Source organism: Chiloscyllium plagiosum, unplaced genomic scaffold (genome assembly GCF_037043375.1).
Source record: "Chiloscyllium plagiosum isolate Xiang-an unplaced genomic scaffold, Cpla_swu_hap1 HiC_scaffold_14, whole genome shotgun sequence".
Classification (NCBI taxonomy): domain Eukaryota; kingdom Metazoa; phylum Chordata; class Chondrichthyes; order Orectolobiformes; family Hemiscylliidae; genus Chiloscyllium; species Chiloscyllium plagiosum.
This window is the reverse complement of record NW_028270152.1, coordinates 15,626,138-15,641,048: the sequence shown is the minus strand read 5'-3', so window position 1 is coordinate 15,641,048 and position 14,911 is coordinate 15,626,138. Positions and strand designations below refer to the sequence as shown.

Here is a 14,911-nt window from a genome sequence, read left to right as displayed (position 1 = left end):
CAAGTGGGCTTCTAACTCCTTCATGAAATCATGGAATGTTTTGCCCTCGACTGCTTTTGCATTGCAACTTCACGTATTGTGCTTACTCATTTAACTGGAAAGGTTCAAAATCCAAATGGGCAATATTTATCAAAGGAATGAACTAAAGTCTACACTTTATAAATCCCAGCCTGATGCAAGTATCCAGCCCACATATATTTGCCAGAGGAAATAACCACTCAGTATCTACCTGAGTGGCCAAGCTATCTTCGAATTTTACGTTTCAGTGTGATCGCTGCTGTAGAACAGAACCAAATAGGTTAATGATATTGCACCTCATGATGATGTCAAAGCTCAAGACTCTGATACGAGAGAAGTGAGGAACTTCACTCGGAAACTGTAATCAGTATTATGTACATTAATATGTAAATATAATTCTTTATTGGATCTTCTGAGAGTCTCAGTTACGTAAGATAAAGACAGAGATGCAGCAGACTAAAAGTAAGTTCAAGTAGTGACATAGAATAGCCCAAAATCTTTCTCAATGTAGCAATGGAGGTTGAGAGGTGACCTTATAGAAGCATATAAAATAATGAGGGGTATAGATAGAGTTAATGGTAGTTGTCTTTTCCCTGGGAAGGGGGAATTCCAAGATTAGGGAGAGATTTTTAAGATGAGAGGAGAGAGATCTAAAGAAGACTTAAGGGACAAATTTCTTAAACAGAGGGTGGTTTTTGTGTGGAATAAACTTTCTGAGGAAGTGGTGGATCCAGGTACAGTTACAATGTTCAAAATACATTTGGATAGATATATGAATAGGAAAGGTTTGCAGGGATATGGGCCAAATGCAGGCAGATGGGACTAGTTTAGTTTGGGATTATAGTTGGTGTATCTGATTGGGCCGAAGGGTCTGTTTCTGTGCTGTATGACTCTATGACTCAAAGGTTCAGAACGGGCACCCAGTGCTGAAACCAAATGGTTGGCAGAATCAGTAACTCAAACCAATTACCTCCCATTTTTCTAAACTGTTGAGCATGTTGGCCCCTTCTGTTGAATTCGCTTCATATCATCCCTGGAATTAATCCAGTGATCATTCATCGCACTCCTTCTCGGGTATGTGCATCCTTCCTCAGGCACAGAGACCAAACCATCTATACCTAATATAGTCTCACCAAAGGCTTGGCTGTACACTAAATGACCACTTCAACTCCCCCTCCTACTCCACCAGGGACGTGCAAGTTCTGGGCCTCCTCCACTTTGAAATCTAAGCCATCCAACACCTGGAGGAAGAACGCCTCATCTTCTGTCTCGAGACCCTCCAACCACAAGGGATCAACATCGACTTTACCAGTTTCCAAATTCCCCTTCCCCCCCACCTCATCCCAGATCTAACCCTCCAACACAGCACCATCCTCTTGACCTGTCCTACCTGTCCATCTTCCTTCCCACCTATCTGCTCCACCCTCCCCACTGACCTATCACAATCACCCCCCAAATGCATCCATCTATCGCCATCCCAGCTACCTTCCCCCAGCCCCACTCCCACCCTCCTATTTATTTCTCATTCCCCTTCTCCACACCCCCACATTCCTGATGAAGGGCTCTTGCCTGAAACATCGATTCTCCTGCTCCTTGGATGCTGCTCAACCTGCTGTGCTTTTCCAGCGCCATGCTTTATCAACTGTGACCCTCCAGCATCTGCAGTCCTTACTTTGTCCCGGTATAATAAGTACATGAAGAAGACCTTCTTACTGTTATTCTCCAGCCCCTTTGTAACAAAGGGCAACATGCCATTTGTCTGCCGAAGTGCATGTTCTGACTTGCTCTGTTCTATGACCCATGATCTGCCAGTACTGCATGCAAAACTAAACTTTCCACTGTACCTAGGTACATGTGACAATAATAAATCAAACCTAAACAAAAAAAAATCCAATGGAAAAAGAACTAAAGCTGTTACCCATTGGTTAGATGCTCAGGGTGAGAGTTGAGTTTTCTTTCAGTTTATGTGAATTAATTCAGCTCATTTTTTTTTTAGTACTCATAACTCATGGATTAGGCCAAGGGTCAACCATTCCCACTTGCAGTACTTATTTAAGGTGAAGTCATAGCCTGTTGGCATAACAGGTTATGGAGAAAATGGAGATGTGTTTGGTGTGCAAAGAGTTAAAAAGGAACCCCGTGACAAGGGTTGTGCCTGCTGCTGGGTGGGACAATTGACTTTGCTGATAGAGAAGGCAGAGTTTGCCTTGCAGTTGGGAGAGCTGGGGATTTCACAATTCTGGCTGGCCTGTGCCTATTTGACAGTGCAGCCTCGGTGCCACACAGAGACTGCAGACGACCGACAGCCTCTCCCCCGGGTGTCGCATCCCAGTCCATATCTCTCCATCCTCCTTGCCGAGAAATAACCATTCACTGAAGAGCAATGGACTCAGCATCACCTGCTGCCCCGACTTACCAATAAGTACGTACTTAAAACATTAGATCTTTTCTTTTTCTTTCGTGTGGGTTTAATATAGTCAAGGCTATATCTTTGCTGCTTCCAAATCGCTTGAAGGCAGCTGTGTGGGAGAGAACTGGTAGTGTGCATCTTGTGATTAAATGTGATTGAAATTCTGCTGTTAGATTGTGGCCAATGAGTGGAATAACTGCTGTCAGAGGTTTACAGAAGAGCACGGGGTTAATATAAGACTCATTTGCAAATTGCAACTAACTTGTAAAAGAATATATTGCTCCAGGGAGGAGATAGTTGCACACTAACTAGAAGTGATTGAAATAGTAGTAGAGAGACAGCCACTCCCTGCTATAAATGGAGGAATAGAGAAATTTTATTTGAACTTTGTGAACGCCAGATTGGGGAAGTGTGGTGGGTCAAGCCTGTTGGGGACGCTGTGAGGGAGGGGGTGCTATTGGGTTTGCTGGCAAACTGGATCCCCCTGTGATTGCTGAGTCATAGCTGACTACAGCCTGTTTCTTGGCATGAAATAGGTAATTACCCTTCAGAGTGATGGATGTAGCTCTATGAGGATGCAGGCTTTCTACCAGTCTCTACGAAACTGTCTCGATGCCCCTAACACATGCAGCCAATACAAGTAATGGAAAGGAAATAAAAACAGCTGGCCTTAGGTGTATCCTCAGGGAATATTTCAAGAGAAAACAATAAGAGCAATAAACTCTCAGATGGTAAGATTGAATTTACATTGGAGCATATGAGTGAGGAACCAGAGTGAGCCATTCAGTCCTGCTGTTATATCCAATCTGATCACAGCTGACCTGGTGAATACAAATGCTGCAGGGAGGACAGAAAGGGAGGCAAAAGAGGAGGGGGAGTGGCGTTTTGGATAGGGGATAGCATTACAGCTGAACTAAGGGAGGATATCCCTGGAAATACATCCAGGGAAATTATTTGGTTGAACTGAGAAATAAGAAAGGGGTGATCACCTTATTGGGATTGTATTATAGACTGAAAATGTGTTGCTGGAAAAGCGCAGCAGGTCAGGCAGCATCCAATGAACAGGAGAATCGACGTTTCGGGCTTATGCCCGATTCTCCTGTTCCTTGGATGCTGCCTGACCTGCTGCGCTTTTCCAGCAACACATTTTCAGCTCTGATCTCCAGCATCTGCAGCCCTCACTTTCTCCCCATTGTATTATAGACCCCCTATAGTCAGAAGGAAATTGAGAAACAGATTTGTAAGGAAATCTCAGTTATCTGTAAGAATAATAGGTTGGTTATGGTAGGGGATTTCAACTTTCCAATCATAGACTAGGACTGCCATAGTGTTAAGGGTTTAGGGTGTAGGTTTGCTCGCTGAGCTGTAGGTTTGTTATCCAGACGTTTCATTACCTGGCTAGGTAACATCATCAGTGGCGACCTCCAAGTGAAGCGAAGCTGTTGTCTCCTGCTTTCTACTTATGTGTTTGTCCTGGATGGGGTTCCTGGGATTTGTGATGATGTCATTTCCTGTTCATTTTCTGAGGGGTTGATAGATGGTATCTAGATCTATGTGTTTGTTTATGGCATTGTGGTTGGAGTGCCAGGCCTCTAGGAATTCTCTGGCATGTATTTGCTTAGCCTGTCCCAGGATAGGTGTGTTGTCCCAGTCGAGATGGTGCTTTTTTTCATCCACGTGTAGGGCTACGAGGGAGGGAGGGTCGTGTCTTTTTGTAGCTAGCTGGTATTCGTGTATCCTGGTGGCTAACTTTCTTCCTGTTTGTCCTACGTAGTGTTTGTGGCAGTCCTTGCATGGAATTTTGTAGAAGACGTTGGTTTTATGCATGGGTTGTACTGGGTCTTTTAAGTTTGATAGTTTTTGTTTGAGATTGTTGGTGGGTTTGTGTGCTACTAGGATTCCAAGGGATCTTAGTAGTCTGGCTGTCATTTCTGAGACTTCTTTGATGTACCCTAGACCTCTGTGGGAAGCTAGGGAAGTGATGGCTGGGCCTCTTGCTGAGATATTTGTATCATTGATAGTCACAAGTGAGGTGCTGGAAGACTGGAGGTTGGCTAACGTGGTGCCACTGTTTAAGAAGGGTGGTAAAGACAAGTCAGGGAACTATAGACCAGTGAGCCTGACGTCGGTGGTGGGCAAGTTGTTGGAGGGAATCCCGAGGGACAGGATGTACATGTATTTGGAAAGGCAAGGACTGATTAGGGATAGTCAACATGGCTTTGTGCGTGGGAAATCATGTCTCACAAACTTGATTGAGTTTTGTAGAAGTAACAAAGAGGATTGATGAGGGCAGAGCGGTAGATGTGATCTGTATGGACTTCAGTAAGGCGTTCAACAAGGTTCCCCATGGGAGATTGATTAGCAAGGTTAGATCTCATGGAATACAGGGAGAACTAACCATTTGGATACAGAACTGGCTCAAAGGTAGAAGACAGAGGGTGGTGGAGTAGGATTGTTTTTCAGACCGGAGGCTTGTAACCAGTGGAGTGCCACAAGGATCGGTGCTGGGTCCACTTCTTTTCATCATTTATATAAATGATTTGGATGCGAGCATAAGAGGTACAGTTAGTAAGTTTGCAGATGACACCAAAATTGGAGGTGTAGTGGACAGCGGAGAGGGTTACCTCAGATTACGGCCGGATCTTGATCAGATGGGCCAATGGGCTGAGAAGTGGCAGATGGAGTTTAATTCAGATAAATACGAGGTGCTGCATTTTGGGAAAGCAAACCTTAGCAGGACTTATACACTTAATGGTAAGGTCCTAGGGAGTGTTGCTAAACAAAGAGACCTTGAAGTGCAGGTTCATAGCTCCTTGAAAGTGGAGTCGCAGGTAGATAGGATAGTGAAGAAGGCTTTTGGTATGCTTTCGTTTACTGGTCAGTATTGAGTACAGGAGTTGGGAGATCATGTTGTGGCTGTACAGGACATTGGTTAGGCCACTTTTAGAATATTGTGTGCAATTCTGGTCTCCTTCCTATCGGAAGGATGTTGTGAAACTTGAAAGGGTTCAGAAATTACAAGGATGTTGCCATGGTTGGAAGATTTGAGCTACAGGGAGAGGCTGAACAGGCTGAGGCTGTTTTCCCTGGAGTGTCGGAGGCTGAGGGGTGACCTTATCGAGGTTTACAAAAGTATGAGAGACATGGATAGGGTAAATAGACAAAGTCTCTTCCCTAGGGTGGGGGAGTCCAGAACTAGAGGGGCATAGGTTTAGGGTGAGAGGGGAAAGATACAAAAGGGATCTAAGGGGCAACTTTTTCACACAGAGGGAATGAGCTGCCAGAGGAAGTGGTGGAGGCTGGTAAAATGGAAACATTTAAAAGGATTCTGGATGGGTATATGAATAGGAAGGGTTTGGAGGGATATGGGCCGGATGCTGGCAGGTGGGACTAGATTGGGTTGGGATATCTGGTCGGCATGGATGAGTTGGACTGAAGGGTCTGTTTCCGTGCTGTACATCTCTATGAGTCTATGACATCTGGATGGGCATTTGAATAGGAAGGGTTTGAAGTGTTATGGGCCGGAGGGTGGCAGGTCGGACTAGTTTGGGTTGGGATATCGGGTCAGCATGGACGAGTTGGACCAAAGGGTCTGTTTCCGTACTGTAAATCTCTATAACTCTATGACTGTGGCCCCAACTCCACTTCCCCCTTGTTAATCAAGAATCTGTATACTCCGTTTTACAAATATTCACATTCACAGATCTCTGGGGCAGAGAATTTGACAGACAAGTGACCTTCTGAGGGAGAAAATTTGTCCTTACCTCCGCCTTTAATGGGAGACCCTCTATTTGATTTGAGTTGATTCATTGTCACAGTGAAAAGCGTTGTGCTAGAGCAGTACAGGCAGATCATAATAAGCAAGGACATACAGATCATAGGGTGGGAAAGAAAACTTGGACAGAGGCATACAGTTTACACTGCACTGGGTGTGCATGAGGGAAGATCAACATGAATAAGCTGAGCATTATTTGAGGTTTGAGAGTTCATTGATCAGTCTAATAACGGCAGGGAAGAACCTGTTCCTGAACCTGTTGTGTATGTTCAAGCTTCTGTATCTTCTGTCTGACGGAAGAGGTTGTAGGAGGGCAGTTTTAAAGCATTTCTCCTTGTTCTAGTCTCTCCCACAAGTGGAAACATCTTTTCACTGTTCACTTGGTCAAGCCCCCTCAGGATCTTATTTATAGAAGGTCTCCACTCATTCTTCTAAACTCCAGTATAGGTCCAGCTTGGCCACATAAGATAACCCACCTCTGGATGGAACATAAATCTCTGAGCAAGTTGGGCATGAGTATCTTCAGTCCCTCATGAGCCCCTGTCTCAGCAGCTTGACAATGTGAACCTCTTGGAGCAGACCTTATGTCTCCAACCCTATCAGTCCCATCACAGATTTCTGCATCTCTTTTACCGACAATAACAGCCTCAGGCAGAGAGTTGGGAATTTGATGCAATACGAGTGCATGATCTTCTAAAACATTTTAAGTAATCTCTGTGATCGGGGGGTTGCTACTCATACTGGTTGATCACTCTTTGATTGGGCTGACAGCACAGAAACAGGTCATTCAGCCCATCGATGCTTAGACTTTTGCCTTAGATTCTATTGTTCTCTCCCTGTAAGAGTTTAGCCAGCTTCCTCCCAAATAGATCTGCCCTATTTGCCTCAACTTTTGTCGTGAGCTCCAAATTGTAACCGACCTGCAGTTGGAGATATTTTGTTTGATTTCCTGAAGGGGTTTATTTGTGATTATCTTGTATGCCTGTCCTCTAGTTTTGGTGTCCCCCACTGCAATCCTTCGACAAGCAGAAACATTTTCTCCACCTTCGCCTTGGTAAATCCTTTCCTGAACCCAGAGACCTCTCTCTAAGGCCTTCCTCAGTCTTCTCATTTTAGGCGGAAGAGCTCTAGCCCTTCAATGCTCAAGTGGAAAGAAACAGCCTTTAAAATTTGAAAATCCTTTGTGCACAATAAAAAGTTAGTGTTTAGAAGGAGATTATGTGACACCAATGACCCATTTGTGAGGCATCACAAGACCCCCTACTTCTTTGAATTGTTCAGTGTCTCAGACCTTTCTGACAAGTGGAAGAAAAGGGACAAGATGTTGGCCTGAGAGTCTCAGTACAAGTTGTACAATGACCCAGGCTAATTCGAGGACATTTAATGACAGAAAATTCATTAGAGGAGGCAATGGCCTCGTGGTATTATTGCAAGACTATTAATCCAAAAACTCAGCTAATGTTCTGGGGAGCTGGGTTCAAATCCTGACATGGCAGATGGTGGAATTAAAATTCAATAAAGGGAATCTGCAGTTAAGAATCTGCTGATGACCATGAATCCATTGTCGACTGTCAGGAAAAACCCATCTGGTTCACTAATGTCCTATAGGCAAGGAAACCTGCCATCCTTACCTGGTGTGGCCTACATGTGACTTCAGACCCACATCAATGTGGTTGATGCTTAAATGCTCTTTGGACAATTAGGGATGGACAATGAATGCTGGCCTAGCCAGCAACGTTGTCATTCTGTGAATGTTTTAAAAAAAGCAATTGGGGTGGATTGGGGAAGTTTGACACCAGAGGGCAGAATCCTGTTGAGGTATTAGGAGGTGGTGCCTGTTAGGTGGGAGGCCCAGTGAGGGAACCAGGCTGCCCTGTTTTCTGGAAGGCCTTCAGCCTGAATCAAGACGACAGGGCCTCCCATTGAGAGCTGCTGGCCCATCAGGAACTAGCCGCTCTTCTGCTCAACAGCACCACTGGGTGGCTGTAGCTGGAAAAGCATATCCCAGAGTTCCAGGAGTGGGAGGTGACCCAGGACACAGGTAAATAGTGTTGGTGGGGGGGAGGGTGTTGGATTCACAGGTGGGTCCTCAGGGAGAAGGGGAACAGAGGAGGAGAGTTTGGCGGCAAAGGTGTCTTTCTATGAGACGTGTCCCTTCCCAATATCCTAATCCTGGCATCAAGGACTCGTTTCCTTTGATCTAGGAGTTTCTACTCCTCAAAGTGACAGGTTGGCCACACAGTCAGAGTTGATGGCACACCACATGGTGACAGGTCTGCCTAGTTAATCCTAGTTGTGGTGAGGTGAGGCTCCTTGTGGTCATGAATTGCTTATTTAAGAGCTTAGGAACACCTAAGGCATTGAGACTGACTCTGGAAAGGTGGGTCCTCTCCAAGAAGGGCGAGATACGTCTTTGTAGGACCCGGATTAGTATCTTCATGGAGTGATTTGCTGGTGCTATCGGAGAGTTTAAACAAATTTGTCACGGTGGAGGATGGGAACCTGAGAGGGAATTCAAACAGAACTTTTAAAAAGGAGGTAGAAATGTCAGAAAGGAATGTGGAAAAGAGAGAAACTAGCCTTGGAATCAAACAGGATTGAATTACAGAATAGCCTTTAAAAGGCAGGATTAAGGCACCCTCTCTGAATACATGCAGCATCCACAAACTAAACAAACTGAAGGCACTCGTAAACATTAAAGGGAATTATCTCAGTTCCATTAAAGAAATGTTGCTGCATAAGACTAGGAACAGCACTTAAAGGATATTCAACATTTAGGAAGGACTGACTCAAACAGAATAGGTGGTGGGCATATTGTTGGTAGTGAGAAGCTGGATTAATGTGTTATTGAGAGATGATCTCTGATCATAAGGAAAGTGTGTAGACCTGTCTGGGTGGAGCTAAGAAAGAGCAAGCGTCAGAAACCATCAGTAAGTTTGGGTTAAATGTCTCCAGTTAGTAATAGTATGTTGGGTACGGTATGCAGCAAGGGAAATGCAGTAATTATGGTGACCTCAATCTGCATATGGACTAACTAAATCCAAATAAGTACCAATGATGTGGAGGAAGTATTCCCAGAATGCATTGGAGATGGTTTTCAGGAGCAATATGTTGAGGAACTAATAAGCACAGGATATTTTAGATGTATGAGAAAGTGCTAATTAATCATCTTTGAAAGAAATTAAATTGGCTGGGTGGGATGCTCCTCAGAGGGTCAGTGTGGACTCGATGGGCTGAATGGCCTGTTTCCACACTATAGGGATTCTATGAAAATGAATAAATGCAAGAACATTTCGGAAATAGTGACCATGGTATAATATAGTTTTCCATTAAGGTTGAAAAAGGTGTAGATCAATCTGAAACTAGGTTCTTAATTCTAAACAAGAACAATTAGGAAGGTATAAGGAGGAATTGAGAATTGCACCAAAGGGTTTGATGGTAGATAGGCATTGGCTATCTACTAAGTAATTAAAGAATTAATGGCTTATTATAGGCAAGTATATAATTCTATAGGGTGAAAATACCTATTTGGGAAAATGGGAGAGCCATGGCTAATAAGGGAAGTGAAAATTATCCCAAATGAGAAAGCTTATAAAGTTAAAATTTTAAAAAGTTGTAAACGTTGCTGAAAATTTTAGAAAACAGCCAAAGAGGATGCAGAAATTGTTTTTAAAAAAAGAATATGAATACAAAAATAGCAAAACATATAAAAATGAATTGTAAAAGCTTCCCTAGATACGTCAAAAGGAAAAGATTGGCAAAAATAATGTGGGCCCATTACAGGCAGAGATCGAAGTTTATCATATCAAGTGCAGAAATGGTAAAGAAGTCAAATAAGCACTTGGTGTCTGACTTCACAAAGGATGGCTCAAGATGTCCCTCTGAAGTCCTTCAGATCCAAGGGTCCAGTGAGAATATGGAACTGAATACTATTAGAATTAGCATTAAGAGTAGAAGTGAATAAGTTAATAGGAAGGAAAGGTGATAAATCTCAGTAGTCTTCATCTTACAGTGTTGAAAGGTATGGTTACAGAAATGGTGGATGGATCAGTGATTTATTAATTCTGTAATGGTGCCTGGAGATTGGAAGTTTGCAAATGCAATCCCACAGTTTAAGAAAGGAAAGAGAGAGCAATTGTGGAGTCACAACTGTTAATCGGATGTCCATAAGAAAGAAAATATTCGAATCCATTACATAGGAACTTCGACTATCTGAACGACATGGGCAGGCAGTATTTCATGCGGTTAATCGAATTCTGGATGATCGAATGCCGGATAACATAGTTTAACCAAGCATTGGGACCTTGCAATCTTTCCGGATAATCCAATATTCGAATAATTGAATGCCGGATAATCGAGGTACTTCTGTATAGATGTGATTACTGGATATCAGAAGACAATAGTCTGATTGGGCAGAGTCAAAATGGATTTATGAAGGGGAAATCATGTTTGCACAGCCTGGTGGATATTTTTGAGGATATTGCCAACAGAGTTGATAAGGGAAGATTATATTGGAGTTTCAGAAGGCCTGCACAAGAGGTTATTAAACAAAATTAAAGCATGAGGGTGGTGGTATACTAATATGGATTGAGGATTGATTAACTGGCAGAAAGCATTGAATAGGAATACATGCATGATTCTCAGGTTGGCAATGTGGTACCAACAGGGTACTGCAAGATACTGCAACCGTTCAGCATCTAGGTCAATGATTTTGATGTGGGTATCAATGCAGATGATATAAGGTTTGGTGGTATGTGAATTGTGACAAGGATACAGAGTTCTGAAGGAGACTCTCTTTTTGCTCTGCATAGATGCTGTCAAACCTGAAAACAAAAAGTGCTCGAGATCACAACGGGGTCAGCAGTATCCATGGAGAGAGAGCAAGCTAATCTTTCGAGTCTAGATGGCTCTTCATCAGAGCTGACGTGAAGTGTGATGACGTGAAGTCAGCTCTGCTGACGAGTCATCTAGACTCGAAACGCTAGCTTGTTCTCTCTCTCCGATGCTGTCATCTCCAGCATTTTTGGTTTCAGTACAGATTACAGCATCTGCAGTAATTTGCTCCTATATGCTGTCAGACCTGCTGTACTTCTTTGTGTTAATATACAAATCTGCCTGGCAGTTAGTCTGCAGTGAATCTGCAAGTTGCACAAACAGGGATCAACTGGCTCCCTCTACCTTGTAACTTGTAATGGTGTTTTACTGTTTTAAATGAATTAGCCCACAGAGTTAACCAATCCCTACTGAGCATAGATCATAGAACATAGAACAATACAGGGCAGAACAGGCCCATCGGCCCTTGATGTTGCGCCGACCTGTGAACTATTCTCAGCTCATCCCCCTACACTATCCCAAAATCATCCATGTGCTTATCTAAGGATTGTTTAAATCTCCCTAATGTGGCTGAGTTGACTACATTAGCAGGTAGGGCATTCCATGCCCTTACAACTCTGCATAAAGAACCTGCCTCTGACATCTGTCTTAAATCTATCACCCCTCAATTTGTAGTTATGCCCCCTCATACAAGCTGACATCATCATCCTAGGAAAAAGTCTTTCACTGTCTACCCTATCTAATCCTCTGATCATCTTGTATGTCTCTATCAAATTCCTTCTTAGCCTTCTTCTTTCCAATGAGAACAGACCCAAGTCTCTCAGCCTTTCCTCATAAGACCTTCCCTCCAGACCAGCTAACATCCTGGTAAATCTCCTTTGCACCTTTTCCAATGCTTCCACATCCTTCCCGAAATATGGGGACCAGAACTGTACACAATATTCCAAGTGTGGCCCCATCAGCGTTTTGTGTAGTTGCAGCATGATATTGCGGCTCCGGAATTCAATCCCTCTACAAATGAAACCTAACACACCGTATACCTTCTTAACAGCACTATCCACCTGAGTGGCAACTCGCAGGGATCTATGTACATGGACTCCAAGATCCCTCTGCACATCCACTCTATCAAGAATCTTTCCATTGACCCAGTACTCTGCCTTCCTGTTATTCTTCCCAAAGTGCATCACCTCATATTTAGCTGCATTGAACTCCATTGATCATTAATCGATCATTATTAAGTTGTAAGGGCAGGGTATGTGCCAATGCTATGGCACTTTATTTTATGGCTGAAAACATGTGTTTTCCCAGTGAAAACTGGGGAAACTGTTTTTACCTGTGAAGATCAACTCGGCATCTTCCTCCAAAATCAAACCACACTATTGATTTCAAGTGCTCCCAGTGGCACTGAGTTCCATGTTCTAACCCAATCCCTACAGTACGGATACAGGTTCTGGGTAATGATGTTTCTTCTGAATTCCCTATTAAATTAACGGGTAGTCCTGAAAATTTGGCAAGAGTGGGACCTGTGGTGCAAACTTTGGGACAAAACATTTTCTGTCGCGTGGGAAGGACTTACCGCAGTCTGATTGTTTGTGTAACAACTGTGCCAGATTTAACATTAGTGGCTTAAAAATGCATATATTTTTCCAAGCTTTGCAAAAACATCAAAGATTACACAGGACCCAATGTAGGGAGGATGAGATGACCAAGCTGTTAACAGAGAATATTCGAGTAGAGGGTTTTGTGTGATGTAAATACGAAGCCATGCCAATGACCAGGAAACTTTTCCTTAAAATTGTAAAGTTCTCTTCATCTGTAATGGCTCCAGTAACCACTTATTCCAAAAAGGTCAGATACCTCATTTATTGGAAAAAGGGAAGCTGGTCCTCTCCAACAAAGCAAAATTGCATTTAAATGGCCCCTTTACTGTAGTCCTAATGCACTTTACCAAGATGGGCAGCATGGTGTCTCAGTGGTTAGCACTGCTGCCTCACAGCGCCAGCAACCCAGGTTCAATTCCAGCCTCGGGCGACTGTCTGTGTGAAGTTTGTACATTCTCCCCATGTCTGTGTAGGTTTCCTCCCACAGTCCAAATTGGCCATGCTAAATTGTTCCATAGTGTTTGGGGATGTGTAGGTTAGGTGTATTAGTCAGGGGTAAATGTAGAGTAATAGGGTAGGGGAATGGGTCTGGGTGGTTTACTCTTTGGAGGATCGATGTGGACTTGGGTTGAATGGCCTGTTTCCATGCCATATGGATTCTATGAAGATCTGACATCAAACTCAAGATCCAAGCTTTTGCTCAATGAAGTTTGTTTTGCAAGGAGTGTCTCAAAGGATGAGAAGGATGCAGCAGCTGGGGAGACTTCGGGAGTGAGGGAGGTTCATAGATTTCAGGCAGAAAGAAAGATGACTGAAATGAAAGAAGTTAAACAGCTATAAACGGAGGAGTGTTATAGTTCTGGAGGAAGCTACAGATCTCGAGACACTTGAATATTCAAAAGCTTTGAATATGTAGATGAGAATTTTAAAAGTGAAATGGTGGGGTCAGTGTATGTCAGTGAGTACAGGGTGATTGTGACTTGGTGCGTGTTAGGACGTGGACACCAGAGTTTTGTAGCTTCTGAGGTTTATGGAGAATAAGATGTGGAAGTCCACCCAGGTCTTGGGATTAGTTGAGTGTGTTGGTCAGAAAGGCATGGTATGGGTTTCAACATCAAATGGGCAGTGGATCAAGGAAGTGGGAAAAATGGTATTTTTTTGTGATTGTCAGAAATCATTTCTGGATCAAATGTGACGCTCAGGTTATGAATGGTCTGACTCTAAACAGTTGCCAAGCAGAAAATAGGAGTTTATAACTGAAGACAAACCGGAGACAATGGCTTGAATGCACAATGATACATGGAATGGGCAGACAATTCAAAGGGAGTAGGTGTATAGAATATGCATTTAATTGAGGTAGAGATGAACCTTGATGTAATTGTACTGTGGCACAGGCTCAAAGGGCTGAATGGCCCATTTCTGTACCAATGTATATTACAGATGTTTGTTTCCAGCCCATCAACAATGCACAACACAGGCCCTGAACTATCAAGACCCACAGGGAGCCATCACTTCTCTTGCCTTGGGAGGCCCCTCTCAATGAGGGTGGACTGCTGCGAGGAAGTTGGACATTGACTCTGATAAATCAGTGCAGCCTTTGGGCACCTGAGGAACACAGCGTTTGATGATAAAAGCCCTAAACCTGACACCAAGCTCATGGTCCACAAAGTTACCAGCCTCCTGTCAGTGTTGGAGTTACAGACTAAAGTAGACACTGAAAACCTCTTGAGAAATATTGACAGTGCGCCTTCACAATCCCTGGCAAATATATTGGCAGATACACGTTCCAATATCAGTGTCCTCTCTCAGACCTAAATCCCTGCCGTCAAAGTACTGGTCAATCAGCTGTATTGGCCGGTCCACATCATCCTCATTCCTAACACAAGGTAAAGTTTCTATTTGTTTCTATGGAAACACTTCAAGGATGTGCTCAATTCCTCCTTGGAGAAATACATGACAGTAGACCCCTGTACCCGCGGGGGATACGTTCCAAGACTTAACTGCAGAAGCCCAAAACTGCGGATAGGTGTGAGCCCATTCATTTCAATGGGAAATTTACCTTCCAGGCGGCCCCCTGATCCCTGGTTCTAGAATGTTCCCTATAATATGTTTGGGCTGTGGTAAACCGTGGGTAACTGAAAACATGGAAACTGACTCCGCAGATAAGGTGGTTGCCACTGATTCATGAGAATTTCTACTCCAACATCACCTGATATTGAGAAAAAGCATCCCAAAGGAGCCTTCCATTTTTTAGAATCATAGAATTCCTACAGT

At 43.5% G+C, this 14,911-nt stretch overlaps 1 protein-coding gene across 2 annotated transcripts in view; it reads left to right on the top strand.

The window, feature by feature from the left end:
• The window catches only part of sema3b (sema domain, immunoglobulin domain (Ig), short basic domain, secreted, (semaphorin) 3B), a 378,357-nt gene that overhangs the window by 29,674 nt on the left and 333,772 nt on the right, over window positions 1–14,911 (top strand). The window contains exon 1 of one of the 2 annotated variants that reach the window (XM_087994085.1): window positions 2,278–2,440. The exons of the other annotated variant lie outside the window; for it this stretch is intronic. The gene's annotated coding sequence lies outside the window, so the exon portion shown is untranslated. Of the gene's footprint in view, window positions 1–2,277; window positions 2,441–14,911 lie in introns of those variants that run through there. 2 annotated transcript variants of the gene reach the window in all.